Raw genomic sequence first — 18,283 nt, 5'->3', positions numbered from 1 at the left:
GCTGCCATATTGGGATTGACAAAGGACCCAGAGGCATCCCCTAAGCCCCTCCCACAAAAGGTGCCCAGATTCTGTTCAGGGCCTAGGCTCTTGTCCATCCTTGAGGCACGCACCAGCACCAACCCAACTTGCCTGCATCCCTTGTGGTGAGGTGACCACCAGCCTGTGGAGAGCTCCCCGGAGGACAACCTGGGAAAACGGAGTTCCGGGGGAGGGGCCGTATGGAGTCCTGGTGGGGGTTCGGGGAGCCGTGTTCCCAGTGCCTCAAAAAGGTCTCGTCCTGGTGGGTGTTTAGCAGACATCTGACGTGTGAGCCGGCGGTGAGGTTGGCAGCCTCCGGCCACGCCACAAGCCACCCCCCCCACCCCGGCATTCCAACCTGGGCCTGGAGCTACTCTCGGTTTCAAGCAGGTTGCTCTGCTAAGTTTTCAGGAGCCAACACTCATTTTAGAACAGATGAGTTGCAGCTACCTCTTGGCGCAGGAAACCAAACAGAAACCAAGCAGAGTGCTATTCGATACTTCCTTCTCTCCCTTTAACGTTTCATCCTCCCCTCCGCACCCCGCGGATGGTCTGGCTTCTAAGACAGAAGGAAAGGCAACGATAAGACAAGGAATTCCTGAGCTCCACCACTAGTCCACCGCCACCGCTCTCGCCGGGCAGGAAGCACCTGTTCCCTTGCCGTCCTACACCTGGCCCCGGAGCCCAGCTTCTCACCTGCCCAAGGACGCCTCTCCTGACCCCCCTCACCTGCACCATCAGTCTTTCACTCTACCTCCACACACCAACGTGCTCTTATATCTCCCACCAGAAATGAAATGAAGCGAAAATAAAACCAACCCCGACGTGGTATTCTCCCAGCCCTTTGTCCTGTGCGGCGTCTGCACTACTCTGCTTCTCGTCACACGCAAGTCCTCACTAGGGTGGTCTGTGTTTCCCGTGTCCACTTTCTCTCCTCCTGTCTCTCTTCTGTTCCTTGAGAAACCCACTCCGAGCTAGAATTTTGACCCTACCACTCACTCCGTGAGACCTGCTCTTTGTCAATGTTGTCACTGAGCCGTCGGGACATGCAGTGATCAGTTACCAATTCTCAGCTTCCTTGGTGTCTCGGCAAACTTGAAAACACTGGTCGCCATCCTTGAAACATGCCCTCTGGCTGGCTCTCAGGAGACCATTCCTCATTGTTTCTTCAACTTCATACCTTCTCATTTTTTTTTTCAGTGTCGTCCTCATCCTCCAGACATCTAAACACGAGGATACCCCTCAGTCAGTCCTCCGATGTTCTGTGTTCATACCAGGTGACCTCATTCACTCCCCTGGCCTTGGACACCGTGCAAAGGCTGAGGAACCCAGACCCATCTCTCTCCTGGGCTCCGGGCTTGGACACCCCCTCCTCCTCTGAAAGTGGTCATTTGCAAAAGGGAACTTCTGTTTTCTATATTTCCCCCAACCTGCTCATCCCCATTTCTGTAAATAACAACTCCATTCCTTCCAGTTGCTCAGGCCAAAACATATAGCCATCTTTGATTTATTTTATTCCCTCACAACCCTGAGCTACACCATTAAGAAACCCAATTAGTTAACCTTCAAAATATACCCAGAATCCAATCACTTCTCACTGCTGCCATCTTGGTCTAAACCCCACTGCAGTGTCCTCTTGAAGCAGCAAGAGTGGCCTGCTGAGCCATCTGGCCATGCCGCCCCTACTCAGACCCTCCAGTTTTTAACTGATGGAGGTTTATACCCACTGGTACCTGTCACCTCTCTGACCTCACCCCTCTCTCTGCTCCAGCCACAAGTGGCTCCCTCGCCCTTGAACAGGCCAAGACTGCCCCTGGCCGGGGACATTTGTGCTGGGTAGCCTCTGCCCAGATACCACATGGCTCCCTCCCTCCCTTCATTCAGTCTCTGTTGACCATCACCTTGTCAGGAGAGCTGTTGCAGACTCCCCCAGCCTACGGCCCTTCCCCGATGTGCGGCCCCCTTATCCCTCTTGGCCCCCCACCCCAGGCACAGCCCCTTCTGCCCGTTACCTGTACCCTACCTGCTTCACATGAGAAGGTTCATCCCACATGGGAAGAGAGGGGCTTGGTCTGTTTTGCTCACTTCGTGGCTGGTACCTAGAAGATGCTAAAGAAATATTTTTGGAATGACTGCCTGATAAATCAACAGAGGTTAACGCATTGGAATCTTCCTTCCCACATCTCTGAAATGAAGATAGCATGACTCACCTCACAAGGTCACGTGTTCATTTCCACACTCAAGGGCACACCGTGAAGTCATCATTTAGCACCAAATTCACCTCACTCCACTGTGCACATATGGGTGGTCACACACACACCTTGCCTCTTGTCTAGAGTCCCCTGTGCCTGAGCCTTCCCCCCGAAGTCCCCAGAGCACGAAAAACCATAGTGGTTCATTTCCTGTGACCAAGATTGAAGAATCATCCCTGTCCCCAGGGGCACCTCCTTTTGAGGGCTCCTCTCTCCTGTGGGGACTTGCACACATTTCCTGTGCAGACTGTAGGGGTGTCAGCCCTCGCCTGGTGTCCATCAGGCCTGGGCTTTGCAGCCAGGGCCCAGGAGGAGGGCAGCTACCACTGGTCCAGTGTCCAGGGACGGGACCTCTCCTGCGAGGGCTTCATCCCAGGCCTGATTTAGGTCAGTGGGTGGAGGGCCAGCCCCCTGGGGAGGAGGTCAGGGAAAGAGCCGAGGACTCAGGAAAGGCTGGTGACAGCAAGGCAGTGTTCCACTCCCTCAGACAGCAGCCCGACTCTGCAACCCAGCTGGGGACGTTGTTCAGGAGGAGGAGTGACCAGTCTTGGTCAGTCTGGAAGGCCCCAGATGCAGCCACAGGCTCACCTTGTCCTGGCCTCTTCCAGGCATTTCCCTGAACATCAGCCCAGGTCACATGGGCTTGTAGGCCGTGAGGAAACAATCATTTGGGGGCATTCCTGAGCTCCGGGGGAGGCGGCTCTCCATCCAGCCGCTGTGGGAACCCTCAAGCGCCATGTCCAAACCTTGGCACCTGGGAATGAGGCCTGCCAGGGACCAGCTCTTTCCAGTTCTCCCTCTGTGTGGGCCTGCCCTATGCTCAGGCAGCCAAGGGGAACTGGAGGCTAATGCATTCACTGGGCTTCTCCTTAAGCATGCAGGACAGAGCTCCCAGGGAGGACAAACACACACCTTGGTCAGGTGCTTTCCATCCAGCTGACATTTCAGGAGCAGCCTCTGTAGCCTCCAGTCTACAGAGGTGTTTTTCAGTTGCCTCCTTCTTCCGTGTTCCCCACAATCCCACGAGATAACAGCCCTCTCCCGTGTGATGGACACAGAGACGGAAGTCCAGAGCGGCCGTGGGATCCCCACATCTCAAGGCTGGGACGTCGAAGGCTGGACTGATCCTGGGCTCTTTGGATCCAGTGGACCTGGCAACCCCTTCCTGCAGTTTGCAAAGCTCCCCAGGCAGAGGTGGGGGCTGCTGGGCTCAGGTTGGGGTCTGCCCTGTATGGTTCAAGGGTATGTCCGGAGCTTAAATGAGAGTCTGTCTGGAGGAAACGCTCAGCAAGCTCAGGCTATGAAATCAGTATAAACTGTCAGAAGCAGCAATTTTTTAAAAAGTGAAATAGCAGCAAATAATAAAGAAAGAAGAGACCAGTATGGAAAACATTGGCATACGTCACACCTACTAGAACAATTTGCACACGTGTGTGTGTGCACATGTGTGTCCTATAATGTCAAATGCAATTTTTCTTGTGGACTATCCTCATAAAATGTGTTGCTCTTATGCACAGAAAACCTGACGATGAACATGGCTTGCCTCCCGGAGTAGAAGAAAAGAAGTTAGGAAAGGACACTAGATTTCTTTGATTTAATAAGAGTTTTTAAAAAATGTGAATGTTTCTAAAATCAACGTGTATTTTACAGCTGCCATAGACCTCTACTGGCACTTTTTTCTTTCCTAAACAGCTGTAGGCTTTACAAGTAAATGAGATATTTCAAAGATTATTTATTTATTATTTGACACAGAGAGAAAGAGAGAGAGTGCACGGGGCAGGCAGAGGGAGAGGGAGAAACAGGTCCCCCGCCGAGCAGGGAGCCTGACTCAGGGCTCCATCCCAGGACCCCGGGATCACAACCTGAGCCGAAGGCAGTTGCCCAACCAACTGAGGACCCAGGCACCCCGGTGATATTTCAGAACCAAACCAGCATGGCCATAATCACTGCCCGGTAGTGAGTCTCCCGCTCGGTGCCTCTGTATTGATACTGAAGTTTTCCTTCACTTCATGAAGTGCCAGGTGCTCCTGGCGACGTTCTTCCCTTCAGCTGTCTGTGTTGAGGTCATTCTTTTGCTGGAGGCCAAGCTGGGATAAAGGATCTCAGTCCCCTCACTGCAGCTTTTCCCCAGACCCATCTCCCATTGTGCTCCTGCTGGGGTGTCCAAGTGCTCGAGAGCAGCACGTCGTCATGAAGTCAGTGTTCAGAAATTACTCCAAATTCCTGTGCTTCGGGGTCTGGTCTTGGCCTCAGGGCACACAGGCCCACAGTCCACCCGCCCTGGGCTCAGCCTGCTGCCTCCCTTCCCTTTGCCCTCTTCTGGGGTCCCCCTAGCTCTGAGCTCAGCCTTCCCACAAGATGCCCCACTCATCCAGGGCTTTGGGCCCTATTCCCCTTGGCCCAGGGTCCACCAGCAAGAGTCGCCAGCTCCGCCCAATTTCATGGAAATGTCCAACTCCGAAGTCTCCATCCTGAGGCCACGCCTCATTCAATGCAAGAAGTTTTAATTACTTGTTGACCAGCCTATTGGAAGAAATGGCTGTGGTCATATCATCGCCATGTGCTACAGCTCCCAGACCTGCGGCTTCAGAAGGGTTGAGACAGCCACGTCTCGGGGCAGGACCCAGGGGCTCCTTAGTGCTGCCCAGCCCTACGTGGTTTTGGCCCACAGGGCACATCTGATTCTAAGTCTGCTGCCCAGAACATGGTTTGAAAATCATTTTTGCTCCTTTACCTGTGAACTGAAAATCTTATGTCTGGATTTCACTGTTTCTTAATTTTGCTGATGATGGTTCACAAACCACGGACCTCCACAGTCTTGAACAAGTGTGTCCTTGGCAGTTCAGCTTCCCCATCATCCTTCCTTCCCAGTAGGTCCAACCTCAGCAAATTCATTCCACCAGCTGTCCTGCCAGGGGACCCCAGCGTCAGTGGTGCCAGTACGGCAAAGACGGGTGCCTTCTCAGAGCAGCCAGATGGCCCCCTACCCACAAATAAATACATACATACATACATACATAAGGTTTCCAAGTAAAATAGGACAGACAGCACCCTCTGCTAGGGTCCCGCACACCCACTCTTCAGCCCGGTCCCCTCCCAGAGGTTGTTTCCAACCATGTACAAGAAATGTCCAATGCAGCTTGGAAATGATTTCTATTTCCTCTTCTCCCCTTCTCCCACCACACACACACCAGGAGCTGTTTTACCAAAATCAGATCAAAGTGGGACAAATTTGTGAGGTTCCCAGCACTACGATGCGTCTTCCCCAAGGTTTTTGTTCACATGTTCACACCCTTCAGCACCAACGTGAAACAAAACAAAACAGAAAAGGACATCTTGGGCAGGTTTGGGCTTGGAATTGTGGCAGGAACTGAAGACATTTCTAAGAAATCTCATCTTAGAGACTTAGCCAAACCCCAATACTCGATTAGCCAAGGGGGCTCCTGTCGGCCTTTGGGAGCAGCTCCAGCCTTCATTTGTGACTCTCTGGGTATGTCCCCCATGCTTGGTGCAATGAAGGTCAGGTTCGTAGACCCCGGCATTTCCCAGAACCCAGAAATGGAAACAGAGTCGAACTGACGCTCCGGACGTGGCCCGTGGGTGAGAAAAGATAGGCAGAGATTTCGTGAGAGTCTGGAAGAAAAAAACAAACAAAAGAAATGAATGGAAAACAGAATTTATACAATAATATCAAACACGTGATTTAAAAAAATCTGAGAAGGGCCTTTATAATGGCCTTCAACTACTTAGGATTTTGGAGTCAGTCGACTGCCTTCCTCACAGAAGGGTGAAAATCACCTCCAGGAAAGCAACATGTTAGATTCTGGAGCAAAATCTTCAGCCTCCCCTTGCTTCGGCGTACCCCCACCGTGCCCAGTAAAGAGCGAGCTTTTCGTAGGCACTAAATAAAAATGTTCTGCACGCATCTCACCACTCCTTTATTTGAAACCCTCCAAGAACTTCCCAGGGCACCCCTCTCCACCCCTATTTCCCTTCCCCATCTTCGACCACATGGGTGGGCTCCCTCTTGCCTCCTCCAGGGTCCTCAAGTGCACCTTTCCTTTGTCCAAGGCCTTTTCCCAGACCCTCCGCCCCACCATGCCACTTATCCTTCAGCTGGACCCTCTCTTCCCCCAGAAGCCTCCCTGATAACCATTCCTGCCTCACCCGTTTTCCTTCACACCCCACGGGCCTCTGCATACCTGTGAGGCAGACACCTCCCTCCACACCGCGCCCAGCCCTCCCACTAGGACACCCTCTGAGGGCAGCGGGCCACTCCACAGTCTCGCTTCTCAGAAAGTCCTCTCCCAGCGCGCAGCCAGGTCTAAGTTTGTCTACCTTCTCTCTGGTGGAAACCTAACTCCCTGCCCCAAGCAGCAAGGCAGCAAAGCTGTCACCCGCTAACTGGTTACAAAGCAGCCCCTGTTTTCTTTGTTACTATGGCCCATATTCCCTGAGGATTTTTCACTGGTCGAATTATCATTTGAGTAATGTGGCAAGCTCATATTTCTCTGAACACTTTCACGTGGTTGCATTTGCAATGTATGTTCATATATTAAACATAAAATATAGTATTCATTTTATTTAAAAAGAAAACAATTTAGTTTAGCAAGTTTAAGACAGAACACTGTGACTCCCCAGGATTATAGACTGAAGCATTAGGAAAACTGGAATATACTATTTTCAGCATGCTTGTGCAAACCCCCAAAGGACTGGCTCACAAGCTTCTATCTTGTTTGGCACTTTCTTCCCCATAAATGTTTGGAAAGGAGATTATTGCCTTAGCATGTTTTCAGTGAGTACATGAAAGAAAAGAGAAGAAGGCAAATCCAAGAAGGGGATTTAGTAAAAGAAATAGAGAAAAGCAAGCGTGAGAAGCAAGTGGGGAGGCTCAGAGCCCCCCCCCCCCCCGGGGGGGGGAGGCCTGGGCCAGGGGCTCTCAGCCTGAGCTGCAGGGTAGGACCCTGATTCCCAGGCTGTGACCAGAGAAATCAGTCTTGGGAGTGGGAGGCACGCAGCGGCATCCTTTTTTGTTCCTTGGATAATCTCATGCTGGGAAACCACTGCGCTGGACCCGTGGTTCTCAAGTTTAAGGGATTAAAAGAATTGCCTGAGAACTTCTGTACCCCCAGAGCTCCAGATTCTGCAGGCTGGGTGGGGCCTAAGCAGGCGCATCTCTAACAGGTCTCCAATGATAAGATGCTGCAGGTCCAAGACCACAGGGCGAGAGGGAGCCTGTGCTCCGGAGCTTGGGGCATTCAGCCTAAAAAGTTCAAAGTACCGGGTGATGTGAGGGCAGTGACCGTGTACTCTTCCGGGAGCGGTAGGGCTAGAGAACGGTGAGATTTCAAGATTGAAAGACACACATATCCTCTGGATGTTAATCGTTCCTCTTGGTCTCTCCCTCCGTATTCACCCCTTCCCCTCTGGCACAGGGAGCTCCCTGTCTTCTAGGGGAGTCTAGGACATTTCTTCCAGATTTGATTATTGTGAAATTGTCCCTTAAATGGAGCTGAGTTTTTTGTACTGTATCTTCGATTCGTTGACTCAGCACACCTGGGAGTCAAGGCTGGATCATCCAGGTGGTGTGAAGACCAGGGGAGCTATCATCTTGATTTCCGATTCAAGAATCTCCCTGTACCTCTTTGGATGGGGTGCAGTGCCCGGCCCTGGCTCCCGGCCCATGCCAGCCCCCGTCTGCATGCTCCAATGTTTCCAGAGCTGAGCCTGCTCACACCCCAGTGCCTCATCTCCTTGCACTCTGGTTGTTTCATTCAAATACAAGTTAGTTAACATACAGTGTAGTATTGGCTTCATCATTTACATAAACCCCCAGTGCTCACCCAGCAAGTGCCCTCCTTTATGCCCATCACCCAGTTATCCCATCCCCTTCCCCTTGCTCCCCTCTAGCAGCCCTCAGTTTGTTCTCTATATTTAAGAATCTCATGGTTTGCCTCCCTCTCTGTTTTCTTATTTTATTTTTCCTTCCCTTCCCCTGTGTTCATCTGTTTTTCCTTGAACTCTGTTTTTATCCCTAAGGAGGGAAGTCCCTGTGATGCTCTCACTGCACGTCTAACTAGCCCTCCACGAAATCAAACAGGATGGGTGGGAAGGGGAGGAAGGGTCATGCGAACTTGGGCACCAGAGGGCATGTGAAATTTGATCCCATTCCTGTCACTAGCTGTGAGACCCTAAAAAAGCCCCTCCAGATCCCTGAGCTCCAGTGACCACCAAAAGTCTTTGTGGCCAGAATCTGAGGTAGGGGCTCTACTGCTAAAGGAAAGCTCCCTCGATTTGGGATCCACTGGCCCCTTGAAGCATCTTCTCTCTCACCTCGTGGAATAAAAGGCTTTGTGGGGCTGGGCAGGGCTGACCCTGCACTTTTCTCAAGGCTGGACTGAGAGGCTCTGATGAGGGGTCCTGGTCCTGACTGCCCTTCCTGGGGCTAGGCAGTGAGCACTCACCCCAAATGCCCAGAAATTAAGCATCCTGGACCCATTTGGTGTGTTCTCCCCTCCCAGGCTTCCCATTCCACCTGCCTTGGGACCTGAAAATGAGATGATAGATAGATAGATAGATAGATAATAGATAGATAGATAGATAGATAGATGATAGATAGATAGATAGATAGATAGATAGATAGATAGATAGATAATAGTTAGGGAATGATTCCACCCACTGAGGAAGAAGGTGAATCTACCCGAGCCCCAGCCACTAAAATCCTCAGGCCTGAGCAGTGCTGAGGTCCAAATGCTGATGTCAAGATGCTGAGAATCCCACAACCTTATCTTCCAGCTAAGCTGCAAACTCCTAGATTCAATCACTTGCTCACACATCAAAGGCATCCCAAACTTTGCAGAGACAAAACTGAAGTCCTCATTCTCATACCGGCCTTACCCTGGTCAAGTAATTCCCCTCTCAGTTCTTCAACCTCGGTAAGCCACATGGTGTCCCCCAAAAACCCAGAGTCACCTGTGATTCCTCAGCAGCAGCCCCACCCACCCACCCTCGCCTCCACCCAGCCCATCAGCAAAGCCAGAGGGCTTGTTAAAAAGCCAACTCGAACTCAGACCCTCTCAGAGCTTCCCATAGCCCTCAGCCTCCACACCTGCTCGCACCTGCCCTCACCTGTCGCCTCACCTGGCCGCACCCAGCAATACCGGGGAACGGGGAACGAGCTGGGAGGGGTGGGGAGCATCCGGAGCAACCCGCCCATCTGCCACTTCCAGGCTGTGGCCCCAGCCTCCGTGTTGCTCTCCTCTCACCCCTCCTTCCTGTCTCCATTGCGCTCATTCAATTCATGGGACTCCCTGAGTGGTGCAGCACACTTCATTCGACTCCATTCCCCACAGGCCTGAGGGCAGCCAGCAGCAGGGGCTTCAGTCTGAAGGGACAATCGGGGTTTAGTGCGTGTCCTGGGGCCTCATGTGCAGAGACATTGCTTTATGGGATGGGATTTTGGGGGAATGTGTGGAGTAGCTGCTGTCACCCTCCAGACCCAATCCCCCTATCTCAGGCCTGACATCTGCCCCAGGGTCCCTCGCTCGGCCGGCTCTGCTATTGGCATCACCAGCAGGAGGTGAAGAGCGGGAGAGGTGGGGGTCAGGCTGTTTATTCCCCAGAACTTTCGGACCAGGTCCATCCTGGTTTGCGCAGTTGGAAGCCTGCAGCTCTGTCCGGGGTCCCCCCAAACTTGCATCTAGTGACTGCTCCCTCTCCCCCGTCGGGGCGTGGCGACCCTGTGTCTTGCCTGTACCTTTGTAAGGAGTCTCCTTATTGAGCTCTTCTGAAATGACCCAGACGTGAGTGTGCCGTCTGGTTTCTGCTGGGACCCTGATCGCTACACTCGCTTTCCCATTTTCAGATTCTATTTTCCCATGAGGTCTGCGTTTCGTATAACAAGCCCACGTTACTTCTTAGTAAAAGTCAACAGCAAAGATCAAGAACAAGGGAAGGCAGCATTCAGGGCGCTGCGTGGTCAGGGGGCTGCTCTCTGAGCTGGCTCACTCTGGGCCCAAGTTTCAACCCCAACGGGGACACATGGCTGACCCAGCCCCTGCATCTGTGCATAAAAATACCCAGGGGTGGATTCTATCTCAGTAGTGAGGACGACACCAAAAGGATTTGCTGAGCACGACCCAACTTCCACTCTAGAGTGAGATGTTCTAACTTGAGTCTGCGTTACTTCCACAGTCAGACCTGGGCGGCCCAAGGCTCCCGTCAGGCTTAGCCTGTGTGACTTCAGACAAGTTGCCTAAACTCTCTGTGCCCCAGCCTTGTCATTGGCAGAGTATTGCCTGTGGGGAGAAATAAATGAGATAATGTATTTAAAATGTTTAGCATAATAAGCACCCAGGAAGAGCTCAAAACATGGAGACACTTTTCATCGTAATTATGAACGCTGCTCTATAGAGAGAGTGATGAGCCCAGCGAGGGCGCTCTGGAATACCCACTTCTAGTTCCTTTTTCACAGGGCGAGTGCGGCAAGGGGGCCATATGTGTCCCGGGTCTACTCGCGAGCTTCAGGCTTTATTCTGTCCATCCTCTCCTGGGTGGCCCAGCCTGCCCCAGGCCCTGGGCAGCGAAGGGAGGGGTAGCCTCGGGGTGGCGAAGGCCTCCTACCCGGGTCCTTGTCACTGTTCACAGAAAATCCGCAGTCTGTGCGTCTGCAGTCGAAATTCGCTCCGAATGCAGAGACATTACCACGTGATGTCTGAGGAAGAAAGATCCCTTACTGGGTCCCAAGGGCACCCGGTGCCAGCCTGGGTAGTCCCTTTGGGACAAGCGTCTTGCTGTAGGTCACCTAAAGGCTCTGTGACTGGCTCAGGGTGGCGTTGGGACCCTTCTAACTGTTTGCTATTCAGGATGAGTCTTTTCCTAAACGAGATTCAGGCTGAGTCCCCCCATCGGGCCCCTCCAAGGACAATGCCCCTGTAACAGTACCTTGTCCTTGCTGTCCACCCTCCGCCCACCACTGGGGGCTCTACCAAAGCCTTCGTGAGCCAGCGCAGTGAGGCGGGTGCCCACGGTAAGGGTACCAGCAGATGTGAAGGTAGGAAAGTGGGGCTGAAGCTATGTGTGTCCCAGCCTGAAAGACTGAACACACGCGTCGTCCATCCCAGACGGGCCAGGAGCGAACGGTGCCCCGGACGCTTTCAGGATGACACTCGAGGGACAGCGGGAGTGCCACAGACTCTGCCTCGCTCTTGCACCTGTCCCCTCCCTTCTGCTCATGTGCGGTCCAAGTCCACAGGAAAATCAAGATCACATTTGCAACATCTGTGTAGCTCAGGGCTCAGTTCCGAGTTCTCCATCATATCGCCCTGGCTGTAGCTACCTGATGCATAGTGAACAGGGGGTTCCCTACGGGACCACATCGTCCACCCACCTCTGTCGGGTGTTCAACAGCTCCTGCCAGCTAGTTTGATCTTCAAAACATAAATTCTAAACCCGTCTCCCCACATGAAATTCTCCAATGTGTGTGTGTGTCTTTAAATAAAATCCAAATGCCTCCCCAGAGCCCACAAGCGGAAGGAGCTCTGCCTCTGGTTACCTTGCAGTGTTCACCCAAACCACCCGCTCCCCATTTCCTGCCATCCAGCCTCCCCAGCAGCTTCTGTGTCCCTTGGCCAAGCCCAGCTCACTCCTGCCTCAGGACATTTGCACTGACTGTTTCCTTCGCCTAGAACACTGTCCCCTCCATCTTCCCACAGCTGCCCCCCTCTTCACCCTCAACTTACAGAAACCCCCTTAGAGAGGCCTCCCCTGATCACACCAGGCAGACCATCCTGTCTACATCAGCCCCTCGTCCCACAGCATTTAGTCAATTAGGGTGCAAAGGTCTTTCCTTGATAATTTGCTTTTTTGTTCATTGTCTGTCTGTGGATGTCAGTGTATAAGGACAGAGCCTTATCGGTTTCCATTGGTGTCACCGGGGCTCTAGAACACCAGTGCGAGCACATAGTAGGTATTCATGAATATACGAGGCCTGGATGGCTGAATGATTCCCCAGTGTAGAGACATGGGGTCCCAGCTCCGGGACAGAGGAGCTAGGAGAAAGACAGGCCGCCATGCTGCCCTGTGGACCCACTGCACGACAGGGCTCGTGGAGGCGGAAATGCCCACTCATCCTCCTGTCGAGCGCAGGCCCTGGTGCCACGATGAAGGAGACTGGGGTCTGAGAGCAGCGCATGCTCAGACGCAGACACTCAGGTGTGGGGAGCACGGCGGAGGCACGGTCACTGGGGATCCCAGCAGGCCTGGGACCAAGGAGAAGAGGCTGGGCTTGACACCAACTGGTGGGATCCTGGGCTTTGGAGCTAGGCGGCTTGCCCAGGCCACAGCTGGCCAGGCTGGAAGGAGAGCTGTATAAACAGGAAGCCCTCTGCCTTTGATTAGCCCTAAGTCCTTGTAGGTCTCTTTGTCCCAAAGGTTTTCTCTACTGGTTTGAGGTCTCAGCTCTGATACAGGAAAACGAATTTCACACTTGTCTCCTTCCTGACTCATCACCATGCAGGAGGGGGGAGGGGGAAGAGAGAGAGACAGAGACAGAGAAGGAAGGTGGGGTTGGGGGGGCAGACAGGAATACAAGAGAGAAAAAGGTAAGAAGTGGAAAGAAAGAAGGAGAGGGAAGGGAAGGAGAGGTGAGACACGGAAGAAGCAGCAAAGAAAGAATTGAGTGATTATAGAATTTCTCTAAAGTCAACCAACTATGAAAAAACGGAACTTTGGAAAGCTAGAGGTATTTTGAAGGCACTAACCTATAAAATTTCATAGTTTAGAAATTTTGAGCACTCCTTGCTTGCAAAACACCCAAGTCAGAAACACTCTCCTTCTGATGAAACAGGTCTCATCAGAAATTCCCTCTTCTAGCATGTGCTGTCCTCCTCAGGAAAGCGGCCAGAGCCTGGGGCTGGGGGAGGGCAGGCAGAGGGTGTCGTGTTCCTCGTCCCCCAGGAACCAACACGTGGCCGTCTGGACACCCACAGCAGCCTACCCTGGGCCCTCAGAACACAGAGATCAGGTTGGGAGTTTCTGGCACACTGGGCTGGTCATGCTGGCTTTCGCATGGGTCCTGGCGACGCTGTTCTCCGAGGGAAGGTGGTGTTAAAGAGCAGAGGTCAGACCACGCTGCTGGTGGCTAGCTGCGTGGTGTCCAGAAGGGCCTTCAGTATTTTAAACCCCAGTTTTTTCATCTGTAAAATGGGAAGAATGAGAGTACCAACCTCTCAGCGTTATTGACAAAGTCAAGAGGAGCAAGACAAGTGCAAGTTAGCTGTGAGCAGAATGCACGCGCCCACAGGGAAATCAGACGGCACAGTTGTCTTCTTTTCCTGGCACTTCCGAGGAGGCAGGTGGGTAAGGTCACGTGGCCAGTAGGCCCAGGAAAACCTGTGTGCTCCCTGCACAGACTTTCTACTTGTTCCGAGCCCCCAGCACAGGGCAAAGATGGATCTTCCAGTTTTTCAAAACGAATTTGTCGAGCGTACGCGAGGCACTTGCTGGTGCAGGTGCTGCTGGGATGAGTAATAACACCATTGATCACCCACCCCTTGCTTTAGCATCTATCTCCTTTATTCTTCCCACGGTCCTGCATGGTGGGTGTTGTTCCCATTTTACAGATGGAGCACCTGAGACTCACTGAGGTTGAATCAAGTCCAAAGGCCGTTTAGTCATTAGGTGGCAGAGCCCACCAGCATCTGCTGATGCCCCAGCCTTTGCCCATAACCACCATGCAAAGCAACCTCGCAATAAGGACATGTCCTTGACTTTGAGGACCTTGGGGAATGGGTAGAAAACAGACATGAGAATGAGCAAGATGTTGTGCAATGAAGCTGTGGGAGTGGGAGAAGAGCACAGTGCCCAACCTGCACAACCGTCCTTGCCATGGGACAGCCCCATGGGGGCTTGGCCCTTGGGGGAGAGCAGTGCAAGGAGCATGGGAGGGAAAACACGGGCTCCTTTCGGAAGAGACAGGGAATTTGACGTGGCAGAGGTACGGTTCATAAAAGGTGGTGCTGGGGAAACAGGCCAAGATGTACACTGAAGTATCTCCCTCTACCTGACTTCAGGGACCACTCCGATGAGCCCACATCAGCGTGTGCACAGATGTAATCCAGTGTATTGGATCTCCACGAGGATGATGGGAACAGGCGAAGCCAGCCCGTGCTTACCCAGTACAAACCTGTGCCAGCACTTGTCTCAGCACTTTACCGAGTAGCCCTTTCCATTGTCCCAACAACTGTAAGAAGGTGATACAATTAGTCCCTTTCATAGACAAGGAAATGGAAACTGTGATGATTAAATTTAGGTGTTAACTTGACTAGGCTATGGTGCCCAGTTGTTTGGTCAAACACTAATCTAGATGTTGCCATGAAGGTATTTTCCGGGAGTGATTAACGTTTAAATCAGTAGACTGAATACGTCATCCTCCAGAATGAGGGTGGGTCTCATCTAATCAGTTGAAGAACTTAAGAGAAGATTGAGGTCCTCTGAAGAGGAAAGTGTCTGTCTCCAGGCTGCCTTTGGACTCAAGACTGCAACATCAACGCCTGTGGGAATTTCCAGTCGGCCAGCCCATCTTGTAAATTTTGGACTTGCCAGCCCCAACAATCATGTTTGCCAAAGCAAACTTCCCTTTCCACAGGCCCTAAAAGAAAGCTGGTTACATTTGCCATGGATCAGGAAAATAGCCCAGCGGCTTCTTCCTCGGGTAAGCTGAGAGCTGTCACTCACTCAGCTGTGATGCAGAGCCCCTCAGGTGAGGCATCCGGGTGGTGGGGTACTTGCCACCCAGCCAGGCTTCCTGAGGAGACCACAGAAACCCTCCTCTACTTGGGGTCAGAGGCTGCAGGGCCTGTGTCCCAGCTCTGTGACTCTCTCTTCCCCTCTCCCCAGTTCCCAGAGTTCCCAGAGTGCCCCGGTGAAGTCCCAGGTCTTAGCAGCCCACCCAGAGCCACCAGCTCTTGGGGGAGAGCAATACAAATCTCTACACTGCATTTTCATGACTGACTTGGTCTCTCAGAATGACTCAGAGGTCGAGGGGCGCCTGGGTGGTTCAGTCGTTAAGCGTCTGCCTTGGGCTCAGGTCATGATCCCAGGGTCCTAGGATCGAGCCCCGCATAGGGCTCCCTGCTCCGCTGGGAGCCTGCTTCTTCCTCTCCCACTCCCCCTGCTTGTGTTCCCTCTCTCGCTGGCTCTCTCTCTCTTTGTCTGTCAAATAAATAAATCAAACCTTTAAAAAAAAAAAAAAAGAATGACTCAGAGGTCAACAGAGCCTGGGGTTTCTGTAAGGAGGGAATTAGAAAGAGCCAGTGAATGAGGCCATGGCATTTGTCAAATCATCCCTCGGTGAATTTAAAAGATCTGCTCTATAGTGTCTGCCTCCAGGAGCACAGCTTTCCCCGTGGGCTCTCTGGGAGGACCACATACTGCTTCCCAGAAATTCGGGCTGCTTCAGGCCTTCCTGGAGGCCTCTGTGCGTGGGCCAGTGAGGGCCTTTGGTCCTTGACTCTGCCCAGGGTTCTGGGTGCCTGTGAAGAGCTCCTTGGATATCCTCAGTGAATATTGCTGTTTTCAGATATCCCAGCATCCTTTCCCCCTTCCTAAGAGCACAGAGACTCCATTTTGCAGAATTTTCCTCTCTCCTTCCCTGATCCCACCCGTGCATCTTTACTGGGGTGGGGCGTCTGGGAATTGAGGGCTTGCTTCCCAAGCTGTGCCCTGTGGGAGATGCGACCTTCAAGTGCAGAGGGGCAAGGACAGAAAATATAATGGGATGGGGCTCCTTCTGGTGCTGCTAGTATCTAGAAGAGAAAGCTGGGGGTTGCTGACCCCCTTGTTCTACTTTTTGTTTTTTCGTCCTGAGCTGAATCTCCATTGCTCTTTTCATCTATACATCTGACAGAAACAGCTGGGGTAAGTGTCCCTGTTGCCTGAGCGGGATGGAGAGGGGTGAGGATGGAGGAGACACATTTCTAGTTGGTATCTGAGTCCTGAATGACTTTGAACATGGATAACAGAAATTTCTAAGTCAACCAGTATATACGCTGGAGATTACATGCATTTAAACACACAGGTGTGTTTTGTTTAAAAATTAAGAAAATTATTTAATTAAAATAATTAAGAAAATTACTTTGGCGGCTGCCAAGCGGGGAAACGTGTGTGGGCCATGGCGGGATGGACAGCTTAGAGCTCCTGAGACTGAGGGTGTTTGCAAAGGAGATCCTCCCAGGAGGGCCTGTTCAGCCCACTGGGGCACCCGAGCGCCGGCTGCCGGCACGTGGGGCAGTGTGCTGTCCTGTCCCTTCACAGAGCTGCGCGTGAAGCTGGGGAAGAGAACAAAAGTTGAGTCCTCAGCCCTCCTCTCCCTCCTCCCTCCACCTCCACCTTGCAGAGCTCAGCTATTCCAATCGGTCCACTTAAATCTACACTCTGTCCCCACTTCACTTCCAAAATTCAGTCTCATATTTTCTATTGCCACCTCCAGCCGATGCCCCCTGACACCTCCAACTTACTAAAGTCTGGCCTTTGTTCACCAAGCGATATACAGAGGTTGAGAGGAATACGTCAAAGCTAAGAACCAAGAGGAAAATTGCCCTGTTTTGTTTCTGCGATATTCCCGTCTCCCTACACATCACTTGGTTCTTTGCATGCAGGAGGCGCTAAGTGGTTGCTCACCGACAGAATGAATCGACCACGGACACCACCACCCAGCCGCGGGCCATCACGCCGGTGTGAAGCCGGGAGCCCCAGGCCTGCCGTCCTCCTGCTCTCTCTGCCGCCCTAACTCAGTGTCGCCTTCTTCGGACCACGTCTGCAGTAATATCTTTATCGTCCCCCTCTTCGGTGTTTCTTTTCAGCCCCCCCCCCCCGCCTTTAAATCCTTCTCAAAACAAGGTTTTCTATTATTTGACATGTACACACACGTCCTACTGTGTGTGCCCGGCCCTGTGCTCACGTGCGAGTGCCCCACTGAGGCACTGAGGGTGCCCCCACCCCCTCCAAAACACCCTTACATACACCTCACGTACATCAGCTCACATGCTGTTCCAGGTCACCACGTGAGGCAGGTGCTCTTCTCCCCCCGCCCCACCATGCTCCCCCCACCCCATGCTGCAGCCCACTAAGCGGACTACAGGGAGCTGAGAGGTGGCACAGATCACCGGCGCGGGAGCAGGGGCCCCCGCCACAGCCAATCGTTGCGCTGTTAGTTTGCGCTCTCACCCAAACACTATTAACTGCTCCCCAAACCGGAAAACATAGTAACGGGTCCTTCAATCCGAATTCCAGGACCTTCCCAGTCTGTGCGCAGCCCCCTCTCCAGGCGGATCCCCCCCTTGCCTTCCGGTTCGACTCTTGCGGGGGCCTGCCGCACAGGCTCCCCTTTGCTCTTCCCCCTCTGAGGAGTGATCTGTCTACGCGTTCAAGTCCCACCCATGGTTGAGGGCCCGGGTCATGTAATACTTGAAACCTCTTTTTGATAACACCTCCGTGTGCCTTTACCGGGCACCCAGTACTTCTCCCTTGCCCGGACAGCAGCTTTCTGGAGAGCCCGTCTGGCTGAACCACGGTGCCTTGGCCAGGCCCCTGGGGGGGCAGAGAGGAATATCCGCCCTCCTGTGATCAAACCGCAGGAGACCGCCCTCTTCAGACCCCCGCCCCCCGCTGTCCCCACTGCCTTCTCCCTGGCATCCAGATCAATCGCTAAAAGGCAAGTCATCCTCAGACCCCACTGTGAACCTTCCTTAAAGGAGAAGGGTCTCGAGGGAGGAGAGCCCGGCCTCACCAGCCCCTGCCCCGAGATCAGCACGTCCAAGACCTTCCATAAGAAACCCAGAGCAGAAATCAATAATTGCCCTTCAAATGTGCACTACGACTCTATTCCCAGTTAAGTAATTTTGGTATTTTAAAACCTTGCATCCATTATCCTAGCTCATTAAAAATAATCGTGAGTTTCAACGTTCAATACAACAATTCAGAGTTCACAGGCAGGTGCCTGCCATTTCCTT

Source organism: Ursus arctos, unplaced genomic scaffold, assembly GCF_023065955.2.
Source record: "Ursus arctos isolate Adak ecotype North America unplaced genomic scaffold, UrsArc2.0 scaffold_7, whole genome shotgun sequence".
NCBI lineage: Eukaryota > Metazoa > Chordata > Mammalia > Carnivora > Ursidae > Ursus > Ursus arctos.
Note: the sequence above shows the minus strand (reverse complement) of the source record.